We start from the raw sequence: 10,454 nt of genomic DNA, 5'->3' as shown, positions 1-10,454 counted from the left end.
ACCTTAGATTGTCCTCGAAAATTGCTTAATCATATTAGTCATATCAAATTCTAGACCTTTTCACCTCTTAATGCCCTAGGCATCTGGAAAATTTAGAAAGGATAAATATTATAGCACATGTAATCGATCCTATATTCGAAGCATATGGGACACGATTCATGATGTTTCACATAAAGACATGATCTTTGATCAGTCTTTTGCTACAATATTTTTTATTTTCCATGTTTTCATAATTCGACTATGAAGAGAAATGTTGTAATCATAATCGAATATCGAGAACACAATATATATAGAATTTCCTTAAGTTGGACCATTCCAACATAAAATTCATATATATATATATATATATATATATATATATATATATATATATATATATATCCTTGACCAAAGATGATTAAAATCTCAAGCTAAGCTTTTAGAATTAAAAATGAAGTATAATTTCCTCTCCCTTAATTATAGCAAAACAACTTTTCCTAATTGAAACTTTTGTTTTCTATAATTAACATTGATAACTTGCAACACTTATCATAATTATCATGCTCCCACTAACATGATGATTATTAGCATAACATTTATGTTCCCACTATCTTTGACATGTACTCAGAAATCAACTGGACATCTAGAAATCAATACTTTATTGACTTTCTTACCAAAGTTCAGATTTCTAATACGAGATGCTTTGATAAAACTTTATCAAAATCATACAGCTTTCCTTAGATATCTCACATTTGTGTCTAAACAATTTTATAACTATGAAAAGGGATGATATAGTCATAGTCTTAATTGTTTAGACCTTTGCCATTTCACACAAGTCCATGTTAGTGTGCCGGTTAACCACACATGCTCCACTAACGACTTTGAGAATGTAAATATCACAATTGCTATCTACTTAAAATCTACTAAGTGAAAGTTTTTCCTCACCATTATTTTCATGAATCGAAGAGAAAACTTATGACAATTAGATTTCTATGTTGTATGTGTTCCTATCCATGTAAATTTGTCATAACCATAATCACAAGACAAGGTTAGTGACAAATCCAAACTCATATGGACTAAACTTGTGAAATATTAACTTCTTGCCACCTGGTAGCACAAGGGCCTACGATTGCTTCCAAGTAGTTATGCAAACAAATGAGAATTCATAGAACTCACATGCATAGTCAACTTTAATCAGAATGGGCACAAAAATAAGAACATGTCAACACGATAGGTTACAAACCTCAAGTCGTGTGATAGTGATCAACATGTTTTATTCTTGATTAGTTCTTGAAACTCTTTCAGGATCTTTCAGACTCCCGCTGACCTCTTAATATATAAAATTCTCTTATCAAGAACCATTCCTTGACAAACAATTATTCAAGAAATAGTGTGGATTCGTACCAAGACAAACACTTCACACAATTGGCCTTAGTTGGTCTCTGTTTTATCCAAAACATCACAACTTACCAATTTCAAATGTACAAGAGTAGAAAACATTTTATTCTTACATTTGAAAAGTGTTATAAACCTTCTTTAACAGGTGTCACTCAAGTTACAACCTTGGAGTATTACTCTAAGACTCAATTTTGGAATGAAGTATGATTCATCTTCTTGATTTAACCATTTCAACAATTCAAGATTCCTCTTCTTAGCCATAGGAACGCACTAAGATGTCCTTAGAGGACTAATTGTGATATGGTTTATTAATCACTAAGATGATCAAAAAACATGATACTAAAGTACTCTCCCATCTTTTCAGATTTGAGAAACTTTTATCTTTTTGCCTAATTTGAATCTTCTCATTCGTTCTGTCATACATTGAAACTTTTCCAATGTTTCAGAATTATACTTAAACTTGTAAGTATAACCATGTTTACTAAACTTTAGTAAATCATGACGAAGAGTCGTATCGATCTTTGTAGTGGACTTTACTAGTGCACAAGAATGTGTACTCAATCCCTTAGTCCTTCACTTGACTTACATATACATGTGAAAAGGAATTAGTCTTAATTTTTCCAAAGATGAAAATTGTCATTCATCATACAATATAACTTGCGTGATTCCATGTTTCAGTCCAATTGAAACATGGGTGATGAGAATATTTTCTTATTTGGTAAATTTAGACACTACCACAAATGAAAGAATAAAATTCATATTTCCATTATTGCTAGAAACATATAAACATCAATTTTCCATAAATACCATTGCAAGGAGATATAAAATAAATTAAATAAAAATTTTATTTATAAAATGCAGAAAAAACTTTTCCTTATAATGCAACTTTAAATGAAAACTATGTTGTTATATATTTCCTAGCAATCTATCATAATTCTAAGCAGCAACACAAAAATCCAATCTTCAAACTATGCGATTGAAATCCATCTTCACGATTAGATTCAACATACTCTTCCATTAAGTTTCCTTTTTTCTTTGACTGTTAAAACACCAACTTGTGACCTACGTCATGTATAAGAATCAACCAATAGGACTTCAGTGACCTTGAACTATTCAAGAACTTGTGGGATGGGGAGAATAATTGGAGGAGGTGGAGGAATTGAAGTATGATTTTCATGATCCAACATCAGGACATCATCTTAATTAGGAAAGCTTGTTCCAAGGGATTTGAGATGATCATAGTTGTCTGAACAAGACATCTAATATGAGAGATATTCAAGTTAGTTCATTTAAGTCCTTAATATTACACCCAATATGAAATATTAAGGCTAGGACCCAACACAATATTTTATAACTTGGAATAGGGATGTCGTCATCCAAGCTATAAAATGTTTGAAGGTAGGCGAATGACGATTCACCAATTTCCACCATGAAAAACGAAATAGATATTAAGTTTTAATTGGATTTGAAACTCCTATATCTTTTGAGATTCATTGATCTTTTCAATGGCATGTTTTAATCTCGATTGTGCCCTCTCAAGTTTTGTGACTGGGATGCCGAGGATCACAAAACAAGGTGTGAATAACCATGAAAATATACTTGGTACTCTTAATTTTTATCACCTAATCGATGCGTCGATTAACCACACGCGCTCTACTGATCTATGATAAACCTTAAGCCACCCTTTGCCAACCTTGTTAAATCCAAGTAAGTGTGTCGGTTAACCACACATGGTCCATTAACGACTTAAGCAAGGTGCAAAGTATAATTTCATGGGTTAGCACCAAATTCACATTTTTCTAAGTAACTAAGATTGGGAATTTATAAGTGTTTAGTTACTTAGTATTTATCATTATACTTTTAATGATGGGAAAATTAGAGTCTTGTCAAACTTGTTCGGCTAACGACCCTCCACCAGTCAAGGAAGCGGTGGGTGATAGTAGACACCCATTAAAATGCCATTTTATAGGCAGTAACCTTATACCCCCCCCCCTCCCTTATAGACCGACTTCGTGAATGAGGCCTACTAACAGTAAGACTGACTTTGTTCTTATATATATATATATATATATATATATATATATAAGGGTTGAATTTTAACTTTTAAAATTTTAAGGGTTTAACTAGGAATTAAAGTATTCATGAGGGGAAACTTTACAAATTCCAAAACTTGAGGGCAAGTTTTGAACAATTCAGAAACTACTCAATTCCATTACTTATGAGTTTAAAGTAGTTTTAATGAAAAACTCTTCAAGTTGCATAACTTGAGGACAAGTTGTGGAAGACTTTAAAGCATTTACAAAATGAGACTCTTCATTTTTATAACTTATGGAAATCTTATGAGTTTTAAAAATCATAAATGTGACTTTTAATATAACTTGAGGACAAGTTACAAAAACACATATTATGAAAAAAATTTAGATAAATCTGGATTGAAAACACATTATCACATAACTTTTCTATTAATCAAAATCAGCTCATAAGAACATGATAATTCAAATAGGTTTACAAGTTCAAAAACAACTTAGGGTAATGTTCCTAGTCCAGTTCCAGCCAAAAAACTCAAATATATGTTTTCAGGGGTCCAACTCGTCGAGTGCAAGAACCAACTCAATGTGTTGGATGAATTTGCACATGGACTCGTCGAGTACCTCAATAGACTCGTCGAGTCCCTTGTCCAGACAGCAAAAAAATCGATTTTTCCAGCTTTTTTCAGTAAATTGCGTCTAGTATTATTGAAAACAAGCCTAGGCTCTGATACCACCGAAGGGTTTTAAGAATTCTAACACTCCTGTGGTGTACATGCAACCCTATAAACCTTGGATCTATGCTTTCTCTATTATAGATGCAAATATTCAATATTCCAAGGTTTCATCCTAACTAGCATAATAAGAAGTATAGACAATACAAGAATCTAGTATAATGACATACCTTTTGATGGAGCTTGAAGTCTTGAACCTTTAAGAGCCTAGTGCCCCATGTGTAAGGATGGGTTACGCCCAGCGTACAAAGGGAAATGGTCGCGGGTGCCTTAAGCGTACGCCCAACGTATGTACAGTGGCCCGAAACCTTCATTTTAGGGTGAGCCACTATATAAAGAACATAATGGCTCAAAACCTAGCCTCCTTATCAGCCTCCCCAACCTCAGAGAAACCCTAGAACGCCTCATCCCTTCATTCTTGTGAAATCTTGACCTTGGGAAGCTCATATTGGTGGTTTTATGTTTGGAAGAGGAAAGAAGAAGTTGTTAAGGAGGAAGTTGGGAAGTTGGAGCTTATAGATCTGGAATAACATCATCATTTGGAACCCTTTGGAGGTATAAAGTTCACAACTTTACTTAAGAATGCTTAGATCTAGTGTGGTGTGATTTTGTAGTATTTTGGTCCCAAGAATGGATCTTTGTGATGAAATCTCGTTTCTGAGCTTCGGGTTGTTACCCTTAGAGCTAAAAGGGTCCCTTAAGTAGTAAAGTTGCCATCGTTGAGGTCTTAATGGTTTCATGCATGAGTTAAGACTATTTCCATGAAATTAGAAAGTCATTTTTGGAGTTTGGTATTATTTGGGGCATGCAAAGTATGTATTAAGATGTTAAAAAGGACTTGGATCTAAGATTGTAGCTTCTGGATTGGAGTATTAAGCACTTCATGAGGAAAGGGCTTAACATGGGGGGTTACGCTGAGCGCACGTTCAGGTACCCCCAACGCACTCACCATTCACCCAGTACGCTTAGCGTACGTGAGCGTACGCCCCACGTACACTGGCAGTTTGGGCTTCGAGGTATTGGGCCTCAGATTGGGCCTTGCATTGGACTTTAGGCTTTAGTAGGCCAACAGAAGTCAGAATATGTGGGACATGAAGATGTTTGGGCTTAGGGTAAGGCGCATTAGAGGAATTGGGCTCGATTTAACAAAGTGGGCCATTATTGGGCCACTAGTGGGCAAGTAAAGCTTACTTAGTATTTGGCCTTAGTTTTGGGCCGTAGATATGGACCAAGTTAGACTAGGGGTAGAATGGTTATTTTAACCTAAGAAGGATTATTATATTGGACTAAGTGATATTTGGTGCTGGTAGCTCGGGGAGTCGAAGGAGCAGCAATTCGGGAATTGGCAGATAGCAGCTAGAGGGATACCAACAAGGTTTCAACAGTGCAAGGTGAGTCTCCTCATTGTGTGAATGGTTCTACGGCTACAATGTGGGCCCATGTAGTTTACGAGTAAGAAAACCTAGGGGTTAACCCTAGGCACCATATGTTAGTATGTGATTCCGGATCAAGGTCCGATGTCGGGCGGGTGCCCGAGGAATGCTTGTATGATAGTTTATACTTGTTGTTTGTGTGATACTTGTATATGCCTGGTAGGGAGGTGAGTGTGGGCGAGTTCCTGTATCTCATCACTAGCAGAGTATGGACGGGGTTTCATATCTCATTAGTAGCAGAGCAGGGGCGAGGCCGAAGATAAGAGAGAGGTGAGTGTGGCGCGGGGGGCCTGTATCTCACTATCAGCATGATCATGGACAAGGTTCCATGGCTACCTAGTAGTAGGACAGGGGTGGGGCCCAAGATATGCGAGGCCTTAGTACAGGAATACATTAGAGTGTGTTTAGCTTACGTGTTATGTGTTATGTTATATGTTGTATATGTTTAGCGGGTGAGGCCCAAAGACAGGGGGGGCTAAGAGAAACAGATATGTATACCGAGCGGGGCTCAATGCCAGGCGGGGCCTAATGCCGGAGCTAGTCCGATGTCAGGCACGTCCCGATGCAGCGGATGGGGGCCCAGTATGTGGTTATGTATGTGATATGTGGTAGGTTGGGGAACTCACTAAGCTTCGTGCTTACGGTTTTTAGTTTTTGTTTCAGGTACTTCCGATAGTGGAGGGAAGAGCTCGGGGTGATCACATGGCACACACACCAAAGGAGTTTTAGCCTGGGATGTTTACTTTGATAAAATAAAATAATTTTTTAGACTTGATACTCTGTTGTGATATGCTTTGAATGAATGGTTGACACTTGTGGTTTTATTATTAATTAAAAACGAAATCTTTTGTCATGATTTTTGGGTCGTTGCAAGTTGGTTCAGAGACTTGGTTTGAGGGATTCGGGCATACCCTCAGGTGTGACTGAAATCAAACTGAGGGCATGGTATAAAAATTTTCAAAAGAAAATCATTTTTATAAAAACACTTTCTGAGAAAAGAAAAGAGTTGAAAAGAGAAAACGGGTGTGGTGCATGCAATCAGCCGAGCTCAAGTAAGTTCTCCCAAATTACCCATACAAGTTTATGTTACGATATGATTATGTGATCAACATGCTACATTTAGGGCTAAGGATCTAGGAGGATGCCTTATAGGCCTGTTATATGTGTTTGTGAACTACATGCTAGTATCGGTTAGACAATGATTGGATAGCCTGTTTAGATTATGCCTGATTGTATGAGCTTAGCAACGCATGCTAGTACAGATTCTTGTGGTAGGGATAGAATTGCTTGATTATGTTCTGGTTAGATTTCCTTTTTTGTCTGAAATGCTACTTGCTTTATGCTTTGTGGGACTCTGAGAGATGGGAATTAGCCATTAGGTGAATACATCAAGTCACATGTGACCAGGGTTGAATAATCTCAGAGTGCTGGATTTGGCCCTATTGCACAACTCTTGTCTGGTTCCAACCGTTGTAGGTAGGGGTCCTTTACTCGAAGGATTATCTGAGCCTCATCACATATGATGGTATTCAGGTAGTGGCTAATTGGCATTATAAAGATACCTTCAGTAGTTGAGAATTAGGTGCAGGTTGGAGGTTACCCTTGGGCAAGCCTAGGATGAGAGTAATGTTGGGAGCAGTGTTAGTAGCAGTGAAAGGGACTTGGTGTAGTCGAGGCAATTCTTGAGGAAAGTACGGATAGATGTGGAAGGTAGTAGGGGCCCATACTAGTGAAATCAGAGGATCTGTACTCGATTCAAGAAGGGATGAATAAAACCAGGGAAATTGTTGAGCATGTGGGATCCCTTAGTAGTAATGTGTATTCTGATGGTTGTTATGGCATGTTTTTAGCATGGTGACGCTACGAGGTAGGCCAATGGGTGGATCAGCCGTAGGTGAGGGATCAGGCTCGGGTTCTGGAGCTGATCAGCTCGGGGAGTAGATGAGGGAGTTTATATCAGCTGAGATTACCCGAAGTATTCTAGACCAGAATCCTGTGATCTTTGGTACGGTCAAAGATAGAATACTAGAAATATTGGATGAGGGGTTGGGAGCCTTCCGCGCTGAGATGGTGGCTATGATGGGGGAACGTACACTGACATTCCGAGAGTTCAGGGCTTGTGGAGCTCCGGATTATCATGGGGCCAGGGCCCCATTTCTAGCAACAGGTGGTTGGCTGATGTCACCAATGCTTTCTGTACGAGCCGGTGTCCCAAGGGGGACAAGGTCCGACTTGCCTCCTGCCTTCTGAAGGATAGAGCGCGGGATTGGTGGGAGGAGGTTGGTGATGCCATTGGGGATGATGCCGCGTTGGACGTGATGACATGGAGTTATTTCCCTACCAGGTTCAGGGCCGAGTTGCTCCAGGGATTGAGGTGCAACAGTTAGCACGAGAGTTTCAGGATTTGTGGCAGACTACAGAGACAGTGGAGGAGATCACCGCCAAGTTCAGGGAGAGGACTCTTCTTGTTTCGCAGTATGTCGCGGACGAGGAGATGAAGAAGGTCCGATATCAGGAGATGCTGAGGAGTGACGTCAGGGAGTTTGTGAACAGGTCCAGTTGTAAGATACTAGAGGATATGATTGATCAGGCCAGGGAGAGGGATATCGATCTGGAGCACCTCAAGAAGAGGAAGCTGGAGGAGGTTCAGGTATCCACAGGTTCAGGCAAGAGACCCTAGGGGTTGGACATCAGAGCCACAATCGTTGTGGCAGGACACATAAGGGTGCGTGCAGGAGTGGTAGTGGTGGTGATTTTGGATGCTTTATGTGCGGCTAGACTTGTCATTTCAGCAGGTATTATACTGCTACCACCACTCAGGGATCAGACCTGATATGTTTCCATTGTAGGAAGAGGGGCCACAAGAAGGCCTAGTGTCTGAGTTTGCTTCCAACAGGACAGGTGATGGCACCTGCCCCTGCAACCTCGAGGATCACCGACGGCCGTCAGGGCCAAGCAGAGGCGCCAACAGTGGGGAGTAGGGCTTTTTAGTCGTCTACAGTGGAGGCGCGAGCAGCACCGGACGTTGCAGGTATGTATCTTTTGCTTTCCTTTCAGTTTTTATTCATGATCATATTGGTATGGTACTACATCTATGTTAGCGAATGCATGTTAGAATTCTATTTATGTTCGTGTTTGGATCATATGCCATCCGCATACCATGGATTTTTGTGCGGTAGTTCATAGCATTACCCCCCCCCTTTGGGCTGGTTTTCGGGACGCAATCGATGTAGCAAGTGTGAGGTGCACTCGGGAAGTGTCTTGTTTGTCTACAAGAGCGGTTCGGGTTTGGTATTGGTTAGTTTTGGAGCTCCAGCAGTGGTAAGCGTGGTTGGTAGCAGATCGACCTTTGGATGGAGAAAAGGATTGGAATCCTTTCCCAAGCTAGAACATGTAAGCATCTAGTTGAATCGAAGTGGGGGAGTATTATCCCAGTAGTCAGGCGCTGGGGTAGGAGCGCAACTTGGATGCGTTCGCCTCCTGGCTAAGAAGGAATGCAGTCGAGGTAGCGATTTTTGATAGAGGAATGAGGACTCAGGAGTTTGAGAAACATCCTGACATTGAATTCATGTATTCGTAGTAGTAGAGGACTGGTTTAGGAAACCAGGATGATGTTTTCCCGGTAGCATGCGAGTTAATCAGGATGTTAGACTGTGGAGAACTTGTTGTTAAATGTTTTCTGGCTGGTTGCCAGTAGTTGGAAGAGTATGGGCGGGGGCCTGGATCTCCTAGATAGCGGAGTATGGGCGAGGCTCGTATCTCCTAGTTAGTCGGATAGAGATTGAGAAAGGATAGTTTTTGGAGGATTCAGGATGGTTTAGGACCCGTGTAGCCCTAGATAGGTGAGACTAGGGGTAGGGTCACTCAGCAGTATGGTTTGGGTGGGACCCGTGGGCGAGGCCCTTGCGATAGTAGCAAGACAAGTGAGACTTGAGGGAGAGGCCGCTCTAAGATATAGTTTGGGTGAGACCCGTGGGTGAGGCCCGTAATATTTTAGCAACGCAGGTGGGACCTGCTAGAGGCCTTAGTGTTAATTTAGGGGGATCGAGGATCCCAGGATTCAAGGAGCCAGATTGGCGAGGTAGATAGAGCAGTTTTAGATAGTCGAAGTTTCTTCGGAGGTTGCTAGGAGCAATTGAGAGTTTGATCTTGGGTTCAGTAACCAGAGGAAATCCGGTATTCGGGATGGTGAACAGAAAGGTTTGGACTTGAGAGGTCCCAACTCTTTCGGAGAGAAGGCAAGTGGCAACATGACGTTCGTGCAAGAGTGTTTATCATAATGGTTCCTGTGTGCGAAGTAGCTTGGGGTTTGTGGAAGTTAAATTTCATCTTCTTCAGAATGAAAGACCGAGATGGCTTTCAATGTCTTGGGAATGTTGTTTCGCGCGTAGAGTCATTGGTTGCGTTTCGCAGATCAGTTGATGGGGAGATGGGTGTTAGTAAGGAAAGACTTCAAGGACGAAGTTTAATTTAAGTGGGGGAGAGTTGTAACACCCTGTTCTGAAACAAATCATTTATGGATTTCATAGGCCAAGGCTAGGGGCGTTTTGGTCTTTCATGGTTTCGGAGTTTTATTCGAGATATTTTGGGTCGGGGTGTGTCGCTAGAAGCGTAAGTCTTCTCAACACCTTTTTGTGGATATAAAGTTCGTCGAAAATGGACATAGAATAAAGGATTTATAGCATTTTGAAGTTGTTAACATTTATGGTCCCTTAATGGAAAAGTTGCCAAGGCAGTCCCTTGCATGCATGAAGTGCACACGTGTGTTTATCTGGCTACGCCCAACGTAAGTTTGGGTTATGCCCAGTGTACAAAGGAAATGATCGCGGGTGCCTTAGACGTACGCCCAGCGTACATCCAGTGACAAAAAACCCTAATTTTAG

The sequence above is a fragment of the Lactuca serriola genome, chromosome 3, assembly GCF_051521515.1.
Source record: "Lactuca serriola cultivar US96UC23 chromosome 3, Lser_US96UC23_V15, whole genome shotgun sequence".
Lineage (NCBI taxonomy): Eukaryota > Viridiplantae > Streptophyta > Magnoliopsida > Asterales > Asteraceae > Lactuca > Lactuca serriola.
This window is presented reverse-complemented; position numbering follows the sequence as displayed.